The 20,766-nt window shown below is 34.9% G+C and overlaps 1 long non-coding RNA gene across 1 annotated transcript; it reads right to left on the bottom strand.

The window, feature by feature from the left end:
* Positions 1 to 20,183: 20,183 nt before the first annotated feature.
* LOC146750475 (uncharacterized) lies at positions 20,184 to 20,419 on the bottom strand. Its single transcript, XR_014931440.1, has 2 exons — positions 20,388 to 20,419; positions 20,184 to 20,267 (listed from the first exon to the last, which is right to left on the bottom strand). It is a non-coding gene; the product is annotated as an uncharacterized LOC146750475 (long non-coding RNA).
* Between the last annotated feature and the right edge of the window lie 347 nt (positions 20,420 to 20,766).

Here is a 20,766-nt window from a genome sequence, read left to right on the forward strand (position 1 = left end):
TAAGATGAATCATTGATTTGCCAGGTTTCAGATAAAGCGATGACATGGAATTTTGGGGATAATGTATTTTCACATAATAATTTTAGTTGGTCAATATTTTTGTTTAATGATCGAATATTCATGTGTAAAATGGACAAAGCACCTGGTGGAGAGTTTGGAAATTGTGTATTGAAGTCTTGTACAGAGTAACTATTACATTGAAATTTATGTAATGAAGATGAGTCTAAGACTGTCATGAAAATAGAAATTAATTCACATTGCTATTTCACTACCACAATTTAGATGTATTAAACAATGCGGGGTATATCATGTTCACCCGAAATAAGCATACCTCTTGAATTAACATTCTTATTAATATAAATCTTTCCATTATTTGTCCATAAAAATCTATACCCAGCTCTCTTTCTTGCAATATTTACCTTGAACAGAAGTTGACGTGTTGCTAATACTAAATTTTCATTAATAAAGATTCTCCCGGTGTTGTTAAATCCAAAATTCCTCGCTGTAATGTCTTTCAAGTTCTTTCTATTTTCGTAAATGGAATTTCTAGAACTTCGTGTGGTGAACTTAACGATAATTGGTCGTGGTTTGGTGTGTTCATTTTCACTGTTGTTTTCTTTTGTAGGAAGAGGATGAGTAATGTCGATATCACTTGCCTGTATCCCTGGATTGACTTTCTTACATACTGACAATACGATTGCTGTTGTATCTTCATTTTCACTCACAGGCACGCCACTAATTTCCAGGTTAATTCTCCGTTGATACTGATTAAGATCTGTAACTTCTCTTTCCAGCGCTGTCACTCGTTGGCTCAAGTCTTTGTTTACTTGTTTGAGTTCTTTGTTACATTGAAACACCTGGTCCAGACGAGCGGACAGAGCTTCATATTTCTCATTAAAAAAATCAAATGAGCTGACCAAGTCCGCTTGCTTTTTTTTCACCTCCATTAAGTCATTTCCGATTTTCAGTAGTTGTGCACTGATGGGTTGCAGCATGGCATGTAGTTGGTCAGCCGGTGGCATACCAATGGACATGGACGTCGCCATCTTGTCTCTTTCACTTTCGGTTGATGTTGACCTTTTTGCATTACAACTTGCGCATAGCATCAGGTCGCCTTGGCACAACTTTACACCCTTTCTGGCATTACAATCGTGGCATTTCATGATGAGGTAGATAGATCTATACGCTTGAACGAGTAAAAACTTAACTTACTTCGATTGACAGTTGCGCATTTAGTAATGCGTTGGTTGATCCGTGGTCATTTCTGTCATTACTTGATCGAAATCTCAACTTACACGCTATTTGTGATCACAATCGTAACGTAACGTCAAATCAATTTTATTTTTACTTTAATATTAAGTATTCATCATCACATTTCAATGAACCTCGGACTATGCAGAGACTCAATATTTATGCTTATTAATTACCTAATTAAAATGATTAATTAACACTGATATCTCAATTACTGATCATCACATTTGAATAAAATTTGGTACATAAATGCTCTAGAACAATGGACAGGCCCGATTAATTTTGGGTTGAATTTTTTTCATATTAATTCTCTAATAATAATTTATAGTTTTTTTGTTCTAATCACATTTCACTGAAACTTGGTACATATATATTACATTACGCAGGCCTTATTAGTTTTACATTCAAATCTGTTCATATCAGTTACCTGATTTACATAATTGTTTTTCAGCTATTCCATCAATATCTCAAGTACAAGTAATTTTGAATTAATTATTAATGTGTCTTCAATACTTTCAGCAAACGGGAGTTGGAATACTGAATACAACAAAACAGTTCAAGACAAACTGAACGAACAACTAACACTGAAGTTTGGGGGAAAATATTCAGAGCTAGAATACGAGAGTAAGTTTCTATGGTAAATTGCACAGATATAGACAATTATTGAATGCATTTGAATTGAATATAAATTGCAACAAAATGATTCCCTATATAAATATGATTGCATGGTGTGAATTTCAACAAGTAGTACAAGAACATATTTTGCATGCATCGAATATTAAGTTTGTTTTCATATTCAAGAATAAAAAGGAGAAAAAGTGAATGCAGCAGTTTAAAATTGAAAAATATAGAGAGATGCAAGCAACATACATTACTCTGACAGGTCAGTTTAAACATCATGTTTGCAGTGTGTTATATGGACATACCATAGAGTGCTGAATGAAATGATTGGTAGTCAAACCTCAATAAAATATTTAAAGAAATGTTGTTTTACGAAGTTCTGCGGTCATTTTTATAGAAATAAATTTCCAATTGACACCGACTTGATGTGCCAATATTTGTTTCCTCAAACTATTTCACCATTTGCGATTTTTGAAAATATCAGGTGATAGCAGAATTATACCAACTGTTTATTTGAACAATAATGGAATATTTCCTAAATTGGATTTGGGCAATAAGTCTGGGCAGAGTTTTGTGAAACAATACCCAACTATAGGTCGGACAATCAATGTCAATAGGCAATATTTACAAATCTGAGAACACACAGGGGACACACAAACAAAACAAACAACACACTGTCAAATCGGTGAGAGAGATACATGGACCTTAAAGCACAAACCAAGAGGTGATGTCAGGTGTTTCGAAAAGAGTGATCACATCCTGCTGGCACCCGCCATATATCTCTCTGAATCACAATCGTGAATTTTAAGTCATCCCCGTGAAAGACAATCGACAACCAGTGCTTCTATTATCATCTGTTTCATAGAAACATGATACTTGTCCACCAGCTTATGATACTTGCCATAGAAGTTTCTGAATGACAAGATCAGTCTTTCTTTTATAAACCCTTGACTTAATAGTTTAAAACAGAGAAGACGATGTTGTTGTAAAAAAATCTGAATACATACTACATGCTCTGCCATAACAGATTAGCTGAGATATGTAAACGCCATAAGCGGGGGGAAACAGGGATATTGCTGTTAATGTTTGGAAAATTTATAATAGTGAAATTAAAATCATCTTATTTGTCATAAAGTCTGGTAGAAAGATGACCATTGTTGTCAAATTCGAGGTAAATGTCAAGGTATGAGGCCGAGGAAGCTGATTCTGTAGTTTCTTTAATGTCTAGACGAAATTCTTGACGAAATAAGTGGAATTGTAGTTTAGAACAATATATATATTTTTGTAAGGAACCATTCTTATGAAAAAATGCTTGATGAACAATATCTATCAATCGTTATTTCAATTTACCATGTGGTATTGTAGTATATAACGTGGAAAAGTCGAATGTTATAAAAGATTTTAGATCTATGGTTTTCCAAAAGTTCTTTAAATTGTGCAATATCCACATGTGATTTACGTTACTCCTGGAGAAGACAGTGTCACAGTACTTTTGAATTTCTTTTTTAATGGCAGACAGTATTGTAGTTAATGTTTTAGACAATTCTTTAGTTGAACAATTAGAAGAACCGGCAATGAATCTTCCCTTGTATGGTTTGTGTAGTTTTGGTGTCCAATACAAGAGGGGCAAGTCATCATTCTCAACTCTAGCTGATATTTTAAGAGAAACCACGAAAGACTTGTGGTTCGCCTGGATTTCTTCCTCAGTAAAAGTGGTTTGTCTATAAGTAGAATTACCAGATTAATGAGTTGACCCTAGTTCCTGAATAAGCCTTGTGTAGTAATACGACTTACAGAGAAAAACAACTTACCTGTCATGAAGAGAAGACGAACATTTCAGCGCATTAGGATCTTTAAATACTGACTTCGGTTTCATATTCACACAAGATTTTAATTTGTGAATGCGTTTCAGTATCAAATACCTATTCAGGAAGACTGTCAAGCTCAACTTTCTCTCTTTTTGTCCACTTCCTGTCATATTCTTCAACAGAGTCCATGATAATCTTAAAACTATGGCTCCAGTTGATGTGTTCGGCTTTTCTAAACTTGGGTCTATATGAAACTACCTCGCGGAGATTTTCATGTTCATTAATGTTTAGATCGCCTGTCACAACATGATCAACAGGACCATGTTTGAATTTAGAAAGAGAGTGATCACACTCTAAAAGATTCTGAATGAAGTCAGTAACATTAAAAGACTGCAGTGCCTTACGATAGTTGAATATTCTAGATGATACGGTTTGAGTGTATATGTAGGAAATAATTGGAATACACTGATTTTCAAAATATGGAGAAATAGTTGATGTAACTCTCTTCTGGTGAAAAACGTTGCTGATATTGATAGCAACAATTCCTTTATTAGAAAATTCAAGATGCATAAAAAGGCGATCATGTTTTGTCATAGGCTCTGCTCTGGGTGGTCCCAATAGCCGGAATTGTGCAATATTTCCAATGATAGCAACAAGTCTGTATTCCAATGTTCTAGGTTCCGTTAAAGGCATATCAAAAAAAGCATAATCCCTAAAAGAACGCAGAAATGGGAATGGAAATGAAAACAGTGAAGTACGAATGTGATGAAGACTGGCTTTTGCATAAGCGATTTCAGTTGATCAAAAGTTGTACTGTTTGTAGTAGTACAACCAGTTTTAATTAATCGAAGACGATGGTAGTGTATATGGCCATGGCTACGTTTAACACAATTGGGGTTGTTAAATAGACCCATTACATTGACTTCCCTGCAACCAGGACTTGAAAGGTTTCCTGTCTCACGGATGTTGTCATTACAACCATAATGCATGGGAGTACCTAATTCTCTTATCCAATAATTCTCTCTGAATTTGTGGAAATGTGTACTAAGTTTTGGGCTGTTGGTGTGGTGAAAATTTTTCTCAAGATTACAGACACGCATAGATGAAATTGAATGGTCAGCTTGGTTAAAATGGTTATACAGTATCATGTCTAAAGATTGATTCACCCCATGTCGATGTCCATTCATTCTAGAACGTAGCGGGTTTTGTGTTTCACCAACATAAACTAACCCACAAATAGTACACTCAATTCCGTTTATGAAACTAATAGTAGAACAATTCAGAGGTTCCAAACATTTTGTATTAAGATAATATTTTGTAATAAGAATTCCCTGTCAGATTACGAGTGAATGCCCTAGATGTTATTAAAATATTGCATGTTGTACAGTTTTTAATACCACAACTGGAAATAGATGCATCAGAACCACTAGTAGCTGGAGATGACAAACAATCGGAAATATGTACTGTACATGGTTTTATTGTTTGAAAAGAGTTGTTGTTTCTAAAGTAATAGTTGCCCTCTGATTGGATGTATGACAGTTTAAAAACATCCCGAAGGATGATCCGAGGAACACACGAATTAAAAGCAACTGTATTCCGTGTAGCTGTGTGAGACCTTTTCATCCTAGAAGACGACCCATCCAGTATATAATATTCTTTTTTATCATTAATGGGATGCTACAAGGTTGTTGGTGCCCTCTGGGAAAAAGTCCACCAGCAGTAAATCCTCTTATATAATTTACAAGAGGCTAGACACCGACCTGGTTATAGTGGAAATCCAAGCATCAATACCAAACAATCAATGTAAATAGGCAATATTTACAAATCAGAGAACACACAGGGGACACAACAACACATTATCAAATCGTACTTTTATGTTTTGCAGACACTTAAAAGAATTACAAGAGTTTTAAATAATGATGAAAAATGGGCGATATGGAAAGATGTGACACCAGAGTTGATGTCTGATGAAAATGAGCCAGCGGATGGCTCGCTTCATCTAAAATTAGTGGAGAGCTCCACAAATGGATTATAATTGTGATTGCCAGGTGACTGAATTTTAATGCAGATTTTATTTTCGTTATCTTTATTTTTTATTGTTTTTACCATTCGTTTACATTGTTTCACTGATTTTTTAGCCACTATACAATAAGCAGTTCAACTTCATCTATTTTGTTGTCTGGTGATTACAAGGGGGGTTGTATGGCTATGAGTGTGTGTACATTATTATTGTGAAAGATTGGCATTTTTGTCTTGATTTGTAGGAATCTGACAAAAAACGCGTTTCACAACATGTCTCTTAGTTTTATGCCGCATTCAAGATGGCGGCCCCCATATAGTAAATATCGCATGTATTTTATTATTGCATGTGCGCCTGCTGACTTTGGTATTTTTAATTAAACATGCATCTAGACATAACAGCACACACTGACTTGAAGGAAGATAGACACAATGTAGCCGAGCATTTACTACGTTCGTGGTTGAAGTGAATTATTCTGAATACATGATATCATAAATTTTCAGCTACACACATTTTTATTCATAACGCAACCGGTACATTGATTACCAGCACATTTTATACATGGATACTTTTTCAAACAGTCACTTGATTTCTATCAGTTGTAATAATTAAACACTAATTATATATTTGTTTTTCATATTTTAATAGTGATAAAAATGTATATAATCACCATCACATGGAGGTATTTACGGTATCATTAGGAGGTATGTTATTAGGAGGTATGTACTGTATCATTAGGAGGTATGTACGGTATCATTAGAAGGTATGTACGGTACCCTCTAGAAGGCATTTGAGACCAGTTTTGAGACTCTCCCACAGAGGAAGATGCCGTTTGAGACCGTGTTTGAGACCGATTTAGAGACTCTCGGATGCCACATAGACCGTGAATGAGACTGTGTCTGAGACCAGCTTTAGAGACCGTCAATTCGCGCAGTCTGATTGGACAACCCTCTGACATCCGAAATTGTATTCTCTACTCTTTTCACCATAGATTTAGGAACAGAAAAATTGTTGACAGACTTGTTAGCTACGAGAAAATTAAGACGCTATAAAAGAGAATAGTTTGACGACATACATTATGTATTATTATGATGTAGTGTATTCTGAAACATGAAGCTCGGAATATTTAGTAACTGTGTTGATTGTTTGTAGCAGTTGACGTAATCGTTAACAAACCCGATATTATTCAATAAAACAGGCGCAAAATTCACCCAATTAGCCAGTTAACGGGTAGTAACAATGGTCTGTGTCCATCGATAACGATCGTATTTGAGTTGCAAGTGTTTCTTTATTTGTCAATGCTAGGTTGGGGCATGGAGGTAGAAAAGATCTCTTTTCTACCTCCATGGTTGGGGCGAGTCGTGGCTCCATGGGTGAGTGGGAGTACGTCATAGTTTAGAGAAAAGTTCCGCGATTTGCGTTCCTTAAATAGTACTAAGTATCAACAGAGGTGCGTGAAACCGCAGCTACGGTGCCCAAAATAGTCGGCGTCCCGGCAACCAGGAGACGGCTGTTCATTTCCCTTTATCTGTAATTAGTTCTTGGCGCCATTGAGCAGCGAACGAAATTACGTTTGTTGAACGTTGGGTCGCATATGCACGAGTTCCTGTTTAGCGAGTTAACGTGTTTTTACCGATGATAACTACACTTCTGTGAATATTTCAACGCTGAGATGCCCATTTTCATTTTAACGAAACATATTACTACTGGTTTATATTTTGTGTCCATCTCTAATTTTATTTATACAAGTTAAAATGGTTAGGTTGAAGTGCTCGGGCTCGTACATCTATTTAGCCCTAAACCTCAAACCCAATACACAGCCCCTCTATCCCGGTCAAGCAACGCCAGACATTTTTTTTTGTTTCAATCCAGGTTGCGGTTAAACAAACTTCTTGCCCACGACAGGGATAGAGAAACTCGTCACAAAATATGTACTTTATTTCTTCATATATTCTATGACTTCGTGTTTATGGTTTATCTCGGAAATGTGTGCTCTGTGTCCGAACTACACCAGTAACAACCATTGTGGCAAATTTAACACCTCTGTGAGGTGTGACTACTTTTGAAGCCTTCTATTGTTTTCACCACGGTTACTAAAAGAGACTGTAACCGTGTTTTCACGTAATCGGCGGCGCGTGACGCAGGAATAACCTTTTTACAGGCGTGACCACGTATTTTTACTAACGTAAAATAAAATATTTACCATGGCTGTCTGAATTTATGACAGACAATTATTCACACGTTCAGATGTTAACAGTGTGTGACTGTTATTGAACAAGAGACAGACTAACTCCACCATTAAACAATGAAGCAAACAATTGTCATCGAACTGTTATTGGCGAATACTAGTACATAATTTACTACTAACCATGGGCTTGGCGGAGCTTAGTATTCTGATTTGACTGATTATTCAACGACAGCAACTGTCAATCGTTCATTAAATGTAGATAGTCCTAATCGTTTGTGTATGTGTATAGTTACTGATTTGAGCCCTGTAAAGTGAAATAAACAATTCATTTTCGGTGACGAGGCAGCTTGTTGGAATCCGTATTCAAGTCGGGTATACTAGTATGCACAGTTCATTCTAAAGTGACACGATCTATGCTGCAATGTTCAATATATATATATTCACGTACATAAATTACGTTGCGTAGAGTAAATCTCTTGTCTCTGAGCGACCACATTTTACCCCAGACTGGAGCTAGAAAAGGATCTCTTTTTACCTCCATGCCACTAAGAGAACTGTATATTCAAATAATATTTATGTTGATTGTCCTTGCATCATCTCAGACCCAGGTGAAATGAAACGCATTCGTTCACGGATTTGACCTACATGTATTATCATAGTTTAGCTGCTGTATTCTTTATGATTTGTATTTTCTTTTCTTTACTATACTGCGACCTCTGATGGCATAGTAGTGTAATAAAGTTATTATTATTATTATTATATTATTATTACTAATAATATTATCTTCCATAACCTCACAGGCAAGAGTGTCTTGAATCGATTACCGGGTCGTAATATTTTTTTATCGTATTCACGTACGTGTTCGTGCCCATGCCTCATTTTATTATTTTGGCTAGGCTGCGCAACGACGAAAGAACATCAGCGGCGACATTGTTTACATTTATACTGGAACTTGCTACAAAGTATCATCTAGGTTCCCACGCAATTTTGAATTTGATTGATAGGTCGTTCACGGACATCAGGCAGAGAAATACGAATTGTGAAACTGCTTAAGATTTCTTTCGCAGCCACAGGTTATCGTCTATTTTTTGACAAACTAGAAAGAATTACAAACTATGCCGATCTAGTCAAACGCAAGAATGCGTAAATGTGCATTTTTATCGGATATATGTCAATTTGGCCCGAAACGCAATCACGGCAAAACTTGGTCGAGCAATATCACGACAAAATGTACTCTGTCCTTACTCATTTTGCATACGAAATTGTACGTGAATGTCTTATTGTAGTGCTTCGTTGATCCACAGTCCCTCTAGAGGGATAGAGGGGGACTGGGGTTGATCACTATAAAAATAATCATTCTCGCTACGATCCGGAAATAATGAGATAGAACATTACCGACTAGCACGGCGGCAGCGAATTTCTTTCGCTTATTTATTCAGAATTATGTATATCATAACTACAGGCAAAATTGTTGGGAACGGCTTACGGCTTCTGAATGCCGTTTATCGTTGACAAGTTGATTTCAACCGTCGGCTGTGTTTTCAAACAGACACTTTATATTCTGTCTGGTTTTGACGTTGCAAAGAAGTTCGTGTGTGTTTTCTTTCCTGTGATTCCTTTCATTGTATTGTCTAACACAAACAACGCACTCGTGGCGTTTTTTCACCTCGTATGCAAAGTACCGGTAGGCATTTTGAAAACAATGTGGGTGGAGCTTTCAGTGCCGGCAAATTCGAAACTCAACGCTTTTGAAACTGATTTCTCCGGCAAAAGTAAATGCTCTAGCTGTAAAATTCATTACTATTTTTATTTATGGCTTCCCTGGACATTCACGGTGCCACTCACGTTTGAAAAATAGAAAATATAATGCAATGAATCACTGTTTCTCGTGTTTTGTGGAACCTTTAGTCACCGTTGTTGATGTGGGTGAGGGCGACTCATTCGAATAATGAACTCCGCCCGCACCTGTTTATATACCATGTCGGTCTTTATAAGTTTAAACACGACCTTTTAGAAAACCCCAGACACCGAACGCGTTCAACCTGAAACATGTATATGCAAATAGTGACGTTAATATTAATACATTAATTATTATATAATTAATTATATATTAACATGGCGAGATTATTACCAGAGTTCATAATACTAGTAATAAGATTGATTTGCATTGTAACCGTAGTGAAAACAATAGAAGGCTTCAAAAGTTGTCACACCTCACAGAGGTGTTAAATTTTCCACAATGGACACGAAAACTACAATGGTTGTTACTGATGTAGTTCGGTAACAGAGTTATTTTCCGATAGAAACCATAAACACGAATGCATAGAATATGTGGAGAAATAAAGTACATGTTTTGTGACAAGTTCCTCTATCCCTGCCGTGGACAGGAAGTTTGTTTAACCGCAACCCAGATTGAAAAAAAAATGTCTAGCGTTGGCGTTGCTTGACCGGGATAGAGGGGCTGCGTATTGGGTCTGAGGTTTAGGGGTAAATAGAAGTACGAGCCCGAGCACTTCAACCTAACCATTTTAACTTGTATAAATAAAATTAGAGATGGACACAAAATATAAACCAGTAGTAATATGTTTCGTTAAAATGAGAATGGGCATATCAGCGTTGAAATAATCACAGAAGTGTAGTTATCATCGGTAAAAACACGTTAACTCGCTAAACAGGAACTCGTGCGACCCAACGTTCAACAAACGTAATCTCGTTCGTTGCTCATTGGCGCCAAGAACTAGATACAGCTAAAGGGAAATGAACAGCCGTCTCCCTGGTTGCCAGGACGCCGCCTTTTTTGGGCACCGCCAGCCAATGGTAGCTGCGGTTTTACGCACCTCTGTTGATACTTGGTACTAACGGCGTAACGCAAATCGCGGAACTTTTCTCTAAATTATGACGTACTCCCACTCACCCATGGAGCTAAAAATCTTTTATTTCGCCCCAACCTAGCATTGACAAATGAAGAAACACTTGCAACTCAAATACGATCGTTAACGATGGCCACAGATCATTGTTACTATCCGTTAACTGGCTAATTGGGTGAATTTTGCGCCTGTTTTTTCTGGATGATATCGGGTTTGTTAACGATTACGTCAATTGATACAAACAATTAACACAGTTACTAAATATTCCCAGCTTCATATTTCAGAATACACTACATCATAATACAGTCTTGTATGTCGTCAAACTATTCTCCAGATGAGATATTCATGTTGTTGTCACGTTTTCTTTTCTCTTTTTTTAGCGTTTTAATTTTCTCGTACGCTAATAAATCTATCGACAATTTTTCTGTTCCTAAATTCATGGTGAAAAGAGTAGAATACAATTTTCTGATGTCAGATGGTTGTCCAATCAGACTGCGCGAATTGACGGTTTCTAAAGCTGGTCTCAGACACGGTCTCATTTCCGGTCTGTGGGGCATCCGCGAGTCTCTAAAGCTGGTCTCAGACACGGTCTCATTCCCGGTCTATGTGGCATCCGAGAGTCTCTAAATCGGTCTCAAACACGGTCTCAAATGGCATCTTCCTCTGTGAGAGAGTCTCAAAACTGGTCTCAAATGCCTTCTTGAGGGTACCGTACATACCTCCCATTAGGTATCATACAAACTTGAGTAATGCGTATAGTTTTTGTTCTACTGCATGTCTAGATATTCGACATCTCTTGTAGACAGTGTGCTGTTTTTATCTCACAAACAGCACGAACAATGGGAAAATTCACGAGCCATGTCTATGAAAACTGGCCATTTCAATGTTTTTTAAAATCTGAATGCATATTTGGCCGCGTTAAAATCAGGCAAATATGTATATATTATGGTGATTAAGTGTGGCTTACTTGATGACTTTGGAACATCTTCACTAAGAACAGCTACTGCTCTCTTAACATCTGCAATACAACAAGTTCATTAGTACTTTGGACATGCAAAATAAAAGGATACATTATATGTGAAAGAAAACAATTCATGCAGTATTGCAAAATAGTCTCGTTATTATGACAGCCGATACAATACAAAACATTATGTCTCCATGACTATTATGATAGACACTTTATACAAACTTGAGCCAATTTTCTGGATGAGATCGGTCAAGTCATGCCAAAAATACAGCCCTGAAACTGCATCCATTAAAACCAAATAATGGATGCTGACTTTTCAGGACAAGAATAACCACATCTTAATATTATATTTATTTAGATAAAGCTTTGTGCATTGATTGTTTTTTCACCAATTGTTCTGTTCTGCTTAATTTGTTTTATGGTTTAATTTAACTAACATGATTTGGTTTTGGATCTTCTTTTCACACGTAAATAACTTAGCTTATTCATTTTACACATTCATATAAACTTCATCATTATGTATTTTGTATATGCAATTTTGGTTTGAAATAATGTAATAATAATAAAAGAGAATTGCCTGTTATTTTCTTCCCAAAGCATTTCAACTTGAATAGTATTTGTGCTGCTCACTTCAATGTACTTTATTCACAATAATAAGATCAGGACAAAATAAAAACATTATTACCATGAGATTGACTCAAAAAGCTTTGCTGAAGCTTAATGTTTTGTAAGCAGAAACAAAATAATCAAAATGAAATTCTATCTTGAATTTATTATTACATACAGTTCAATAATAAGTTTCATGGAACATTTATGCTATACTCACTGTTATTAATATCCAATGACACAATTAAGATTTTTATGATTGATCTTGAATATAAGTCGAACTTTAAAAAAACATTTTAAATAAACAATATGCCTGACTGAATGGAAGAGTGATTGAGTTCTTACTATTTTCATTTGCAAGTGCTAGCAGTAATAAAAGCTTAAAATCTATAGTTCCAAAAAGCCTTGAACTTGGTACATTTTTACAAAACAGATACAAGCCAGAACATGAATATGCGTAACACAATGTATGTATACACAACCACAATAATGCCTGCAAATAATATTCATTAACAAATTTAAAATCAGATTTGTGAAACAAATTTACATGCATTATATACCTAATGTACTAAATTTGAATTAAATATGTCCGAACAGTTCCAGTATGATTGATCAGTAAATTTTCAACATTATAAACTGCTAGTATTCATACTAAAGTGCATACATGCGAGATCTATGAATGATTTTTAAATGTGATTGGCCCAGGTATATCATATATACACTCAGAAACAGCACGTCTTAAAACAGCATTTTGAATCTGATCTGAACAAACAGTTGGACACCAAAACGCACCTGACAGGAACAAAAATTTCACAAAATAAAGATCTTAAATGTATGGTGACACTGCCTGATAAAAAGTTTAAGTATATTTTCCAGTACAGGGCCTATTAAATTCCAATGATTAAGTGAATGAAATTAGAGTTACACCGTATTTTTAACTAAACTGAAAATAAACATAGTAAAACAAATGAATTGTTGATATTTGTGAACTACCTCATTGTCACTAATGATTATAATATAGTGCACAAAAAATATAAATTGACCAAAAAAATAAAATAATTAAACTTACAAAGACCTTCAAATCTGGGCACTTGCGGTACTTTGACCCGTCAAACATCAACTTCGTGATTGTAAGAGAATAAAATAAAATAAAATAAGGTACTAGTATATAGTCTAAACTGTCAATAGTCATGTACATTTTAGTATGACTTTGACTGTAGGCAAATCAAAACTAGCTTCTTATATATTAGATGACTGAAAAAATCTACAGTTTGTATTTAAACAATATTGCTTACCATATGAACATGAACTGAAATTTGTATCTATGCCAGATCATTAACATATAAACTAATTTGACCACTGACACATCCTACATATATGTATTTGTTCAGCCAAAACAATAGTCGTGTCATATGAATTGTCATTGAACATGCCTGGGGAGAACACTGACACCGTTTTTATCCCAGGGTGTTTATCAAAGAAAAAACCGAGTGTGCAAAGCAGTTCGGGTTTTCACAATTCTGATTGCTTAAATTTTTAAAATCTGCTGTATATTATAAATGAATACTTCAACAACTCTACAGCTCTACATTCAGACACTCGAAAACCAGGTGTTCCATGCTGAAAATCTCACTGCCGATGTGGAATTCCCTTGTAAAGAGAGAAGAATTAGCACACACTTCTGTCAATACTTTTCTCATCTTATAACTTTTAATTTTTTAGCAAATAATATTTGAAATGAATATTTTCCAATGTATTTATGAGATTTCCTACATTGAATATTTCAGCAGAAGGCTTCAGGCGTTACACGTGTAACAGTTCTACACAGGTCATCCAGTCTCAATTATAACATGGCTCGAAGAACATCCTTGATTATAATGATCACTGGGATCCCAGACGAATATCCAACAATCTTTCATTTCAATCTTTCTTATAGACTATTTGTTGTCGGAATCTTGTGATGTCTTCCTGAAATGAAATGTATACAAGTTATAAACGCTTTACTTCATGCAGCACATAAATTGTCCAACTTTTCTTTTACAACGAACAATCAGTAATGTGAACAGCCCTGCTGTGTCATCTGCGATTATTAGTTATGCTTGGAACACACTTGATTGTCACACACACAAATTGCTCCGACATTACCTCCCTTTACAAATGGGCGCCAAAAATCACTCCTCATTTTACTTCACAACTAAAACAAGCTTACAGTCATGTATGGATAGGAAAATGCAAACAAGCACACACATATATATATTATATAGTATCTTACTTGTTTGAATTTGTGTATCATTGGCAATCTGGCAAAAAGGCACACAAAGACTACACAATCATACCTATTTTTCTGTTCTGGAACTTTCTGTTCACATTCTAGCGTACACTTCCATGTTTTCTTTGTTTTGTTCCATTGATGAATATTGTCTGTAAGGGGATAATTACATAAATACACAATATTTTAAACAGTTCTGGGCACAAACCAGAAGCTAACAATAATTGACTAACCAAGAAAATGGGGCATTGTCTACGGTCATGACAAATGACAAATACTTTGGGTGATGCAGATCTTCCATTTTATTTGGTAAAATATTTGTACTGTACAGAATTCATTGAATTTTTCAACATTGTTATTTAATTAGTGTTTAACATCGGACGTAGATCTGATGACAAGTGACAGCAAAGCAAATTAAGATGCATGTCATTTTACTGGGTAAAAATGTATGTTTCAGAAATGATCAGTTGGTGATGTAGATTTGTTTTTGTCATTACATCGTAACATCAGGTATACCAACACTGAACCGAATCAGTAAAAAAGTGGAAAATGGACACTTCTGAAGGTTAATCAAAAACAGACTTGCATCTACAAACCAATATGTCCAGAGATGTTCTAACAAAGGTGAATGACATGCTTAAATAAGATTTGTCACCTTTGGGGAGTAACATTTACACTATTTTGCCAAAAGATATTGAATCACTAAAACACTTGATGTGCATGCTTGTTCGCTGTAACAAAATGGATGGCAGTTATCATATTGACGAATGTCAGACATTTTGTCACAATATGACCTTCCCCTCACCTTATTACAGGCAAGCCAAAAATGATCAGATTAAAAATATATCGTGAGGTGCATCTGCTCAATGCTATGATTTCAATCTTTACCAACTTTAAACGAAGTTCACCTAACCATGCCCAAGATACACACAGAACCTGAAGTCCCCATTTTTGGAGTAAAATTACTTATGCATGTCCTATCTGAACGGACTGAGGTGAGTTGCCTGCATTATACAATGAGTCGTAGCATTTCAAACTTTCTTCCTCATATCTGCAACCTGTACAATAAATTAATTAGACTGAATATATTAGAAGAGATGTATATTTAGAAAATGTTACTAAATGTAGGAATACAAATTGGTAAGGTCCAGTTTCAGTTAACAATGTACAAATATTTTCAATTTAATAGTACTTTTTATCAAGTGACTCAAGCACTTAAATATCAAGCTACTTATTTCTCACTAGATAACAGTCTTCCTAGCTTTATTACTGCAGCAATAAACTTATACAGATCATCCACTGAGTATTGTTCAAGTTGACAGGAAACGGAACAATATCTTTGGCGAATAGATCGGTTCCTCTCGTCCATCTCTTTACATGATTATAACCATGGCGTATTAACACAGGATTCAAGAAAGTGTATCTTGTATCTGTTATGTATGTGCCAAACTTGAAAGATCTTGCCTTGAAGCTCTCCAAAAGTTCAGTTTCAACAGCTTTCTGAAGATATATCGACTTCAGTTCTTGAAGGTGATATTTAGATGCACTTACTAAAAGGTTACTTTCCTAATAGAAAACAAGATCCTATGTGTCATCTAACAGGCACCTCAGAAATGTGCCTTGGGCATGTTCCCAACCGATGTATCCAACAAGTGTGATTCTGCATATATAAGGTGCTGCATATTTTTCTCTAAGAACACCTAACGTTAGGAATTTGACACTAGTATTTACTTGTTCTTCAGTTGGAGTCAGGTAGCTGCTAATGAAAACACTGCAGAATCTGCTTCTTGTTATCTGATTGGTCATGGAATGCTCTTCTAACCAAATGTTGCCATATTTTCAGTAGATGAATGCCTTTGTATCCTGAATTTGGGACTGACCATACAGCATGTACAAGTTTAGCCCTACTAAAGTCAGCAAGCGATGAAAAATTATGAATAGGTGTGCTTTTTAGAGTGCTGATTATCATTCACAAGATTTGTTACCAGTTCTTCAAGTGTATTGAAGTCGTCTTTATGGCCTAAAAAAGTGAAGAAAAAAAATACAATTGAAGACAAGTCAATTTCTACCATGTTTAATAGAGATACAAATGTTCTGTATTTCGCTATATAAGTGTACCCCTAACAGAAGTCTGCATGGAGCAAAAATGAGTCAGTATACTGTAATATAGAAATGCTAATCCTCTTATTAAAGGCAATCATTACTGGTAAACAAGGGGATTGGTGGACAGTCACCATTTGCACTATTGCAAATTTATAGTACACTTTCTGACTAGTAGTGATCTCAGTCCCAAAAATGGTTCTCTTGCTATTCTATACTGCTTCCATTATGTTTGTACTCATGCACATTGTGGGATATATTCATGGATTTATACATATGGAAATGCATGGTGACATTTACATTATTATGTGCATGAACTGACAAAAACTACAATACCACAAGGTATATTATGCGTAAATCAAGACGGCTGTCGACAGTCTAGTTCTTAATGACAAGTGAATTGCAGTGAGTGCACTGTAATTTTACGGGTAAATAACAAGAAAAATAACCACTAGTCCTTCGGACTTCCACCCATGCATTTTTGGTGGCCCTGAACGAAATTTACTAGACTCGGGATAGAGGACTAGCGTGTGTAAAACCCTGCGTATATATGATGGTGGGTGCATATGGTGCCACTATATGTGAAGATTTTAAACAGTTTAACAGTCTTTGGGACCAGCCAATAGCATATTAGCTAATATTTGCATTTGTCAGCTTACGTAATTGGCATTAAGGAGGGTCGCTACTAAGGGTAATGTCACACAGTAATTTTCTGAAACTCTCTACAGTAGCAGAACTAAGTTTGGAGTATTCAAGAACAAAAAAAAAAATGTATGGTCATTGGTCAATTTTTGAAGATGTGGCGCCCTCTAGTGCCAAGAAGTTGTCTAAAACTGAGCAATTCATGACATAGACTAAACTAACTCCTTAAAATCAGAAAAATAATATTTTTTTCTCAAATATGACTTCAATATCTGGCGAATCAGTCAGTTTATCAGAAACGTATAATCAAAGCTCTGTATAGCGAAATATTTACCTGCTACATCCAGTGTGTTATGTGATCACGTTATGACCAATCTAGGGTAGGTGATTTGGGGTAGGGAGAAAGGCTGTTTTCATTTAAATACAAAAATTCATTTTATTTTCTGAGTAAACATAAATGCATGTACATATAATGTGTAATACATGGATATTATAAGGTCATTCTGCTCAATATACACAAATAAGATATGTCCCTGAAAATGTACATTTGCAGTGTCAAATCATATTTGATCACAGTGCATTAATAAGACAGTCACTAAAAATGACTTTTGATCAGCTTGATTCAAAATATGTAGTGACAGAGTTTATGATCCTATTTGATCTTGTTACTCTAGCCTTTCCATTATGTAATTCTGTAAAAATTGAACGTATACCATCAGCACCTCTTCTTTGAAATGCAATGCGCAAATGCTGATGTTGCAAACCAGATAATGCCATTTTGTCAGCCATGGATTTTGAGATTGTGCAAGACACAATCATAGGTTTGAATGTTGACAGGTTAGATTTATTCTCTATTGAGAAAGGGTGAAGTAAACTATTACTGTGATTAGATTGCAAAAACAGTTCTTGCAATGCTATGACATCATTCCGCCATGCATATTAATTACCTAATTTGCATGATAATTAGCTGTTCCATGATTGTTCCACTGATATCTAAAGAACCACTCATTGGATTTTGATGAAACTTGGCAATAAATGCTCTGAACTAATGATTTGATTAGTTTTGGGTAAAAATCTGTGCAATATGAATTACCTAGTTTGCATAATGATTAATCAATTAATGGCTTTTCCACTGATATCTCAAGTACTAATCATCACATTTCAATAAAACTTGGTACATAGATATCATAGGAAACTGCATAGACCTGATAGTTTTTATGGTAATATCAGTACATATTAATTACATAATTTGCATAAATAATTAATTTTCAGCTTTTCATATTTCAAGTAGTAATCATCACATTTCAATGAAACATGGTACATAGTTACTTAAAGACTGTGCAAAGACTGATTAGTTTTGGGGTAAATATTTGTGCATATTAATCACATTATTAGCATAATTAATTAATTTTCAGCTTTTCATATTTCAAGTAGTAATCATCATTTTCAGCTTTTCATATTTCAAGTAGTAATCATCATATTTCAATGAGACTTGCTACATAGATCCTCTAGGACTATGCAGAGACCTGATTAGTTTTAGGGTAAATAATTGTGGATATTAATTACTTTATTCGCATAATTAGTTATTTTTTCCATGAATGTTCCACTGATATATAAAGAACCACTAATTGGATTTTATTGAAACTTGTATAGAGTATTCATCATCACATTTCAATGAACCTAGGACTATGCAGAGACCCAACTAGTTTTTGGTAAATATTTATGCCTATTAATCACCTAATTAAAATAATTAATTAACACTGACATCTCAATTACTGATCATTATATTTGAATAAAATTTGGTACATAAATGCTCTAGAACAATAGACAGGCCCGATTAATTTTGGGTTAAAATTTTTTCATATTAATTCTCTAATAATAATTCAGTTTTTTTGTTCTAATCACATTTCAATTAAACTTGGTACATAGATATTACATTACGCAGGCCTTATTAGTTTCACATCTGTTCATATCAGTTATCTGATTTACATAATTAGTTTTCAGCTATTCCATTAATATCTCAAGTACAAATAATTTTGAATAAATTTTTAATGTGTCTTCAATACTCTCAGCACACGGGAGTTCTTTCTAAGCTTTCTTTGATTCTTTCTGCCTGGCATATTTATTAAACATGGCACTGAGATCTTGACTGAGAGATTCTCCTTGTAAATCTTGGCCCCGTGGCAAGGTTTTATGTTTATAGTGTTCTGGTTTTGATAAATATTTACACCATAATGCATTGCAATTTTCATGTGAACCAAATGCATGTGGCACAATATTTAATATCGCTGAACTGAGACCTTCCGGATTTCCCTCATTCTGTGCACAAGCATAGTTAAAACACTTCTTCAAATAGCTAATGACAGATACAGTAAGATGCTTGTGTTTGTTTCTCAGAGCATACAAATCATTTCCTATTGTCTTTTTAACATGATACTTGTCACTTCACTTCTCTATTTTATGGTTAAACTGATGTCTAGCATGTGCTATGGTGGTGCTATCGTCATCACATACAAGAGTGCCTACTAGTACATCACTACTTTTTGCCTGTTCTAACACCTCTACAACCATGCTAGCTTCCATTGCCTGTCCAGTTGTTCCTACAATAATGTGACTTTAGCCTTAACTCCTAACTTCTTTGCATATTGACATGTACTATAGCTCTTACTTCGTACTGCATATCCTATGCACTTTCCAGTTTGTTCACCTATCATTGTTGCATGACCTTTCAAATAAATATCAAAAACAAAAACAATTTTTGTTAAATGTTTGAACTTAAACATAACTACTCCCTGTTCCTATAAACATCAATTATAAGAAAACATACATGCATTTATTTTAACCAACCTGAAAGACTATTGTAACTTCTTCCACTACCACGTTTTTGCCATGCCCCATCTACTGATGCTGTAATGTTTACAGTAGTTCCTGGAAAAAAACATGACCAGTGAGATTAAAAGTGCACATGTTTTCCAAATATTTACATTTGTCTAACCTGAACAATGTTTCATCATAATATCTAAAATTATAGATATATAATATACTGACCTTCAAGTTCAGAATTGTCATGTTCATCTGATATTATATTTACAGGGTTGTCTTTAGTCCTGAATAGTTAAAAAGTATACAATTAAAATTACATGTAATATGTAAAATTACTTAACCAAAAAAGGTAACTTACAGTGTGGCCTTTTTTCATCTTCCAACGATCACAGCTCCAACCTCTCTCTGTGGACTTCAAGCTTTTATTATGTATACCAGGTACATTCAAAGTACTAAGGAAATTGTTTAATTGCCTTTCACCAATTCCAGCATGTGACATACCTGAAAACACATTTATATTACAATAATTATAGTTATCTTACTAATCGAACTGTTCTCACTTTGAAAAATACATCATTTCTAACGTTTACAACTTAAATACATA

This window comes from Saccoglossus kowalevskii, chromosome 1 (genome assembly GCF_978046115.1).
Source record: "Saccoglossus kowalevskii chromosome 1, keSacKowa6.1, whole genome shotgun sequence".
Classification (NCBI taxonomy): domain Eukaryota; kingdom Metazoa; phylum Hemichordata; class Enteropneusta; family Harrimaniidae; genus Saccoglossus; species Saccoglossus kowalevskii.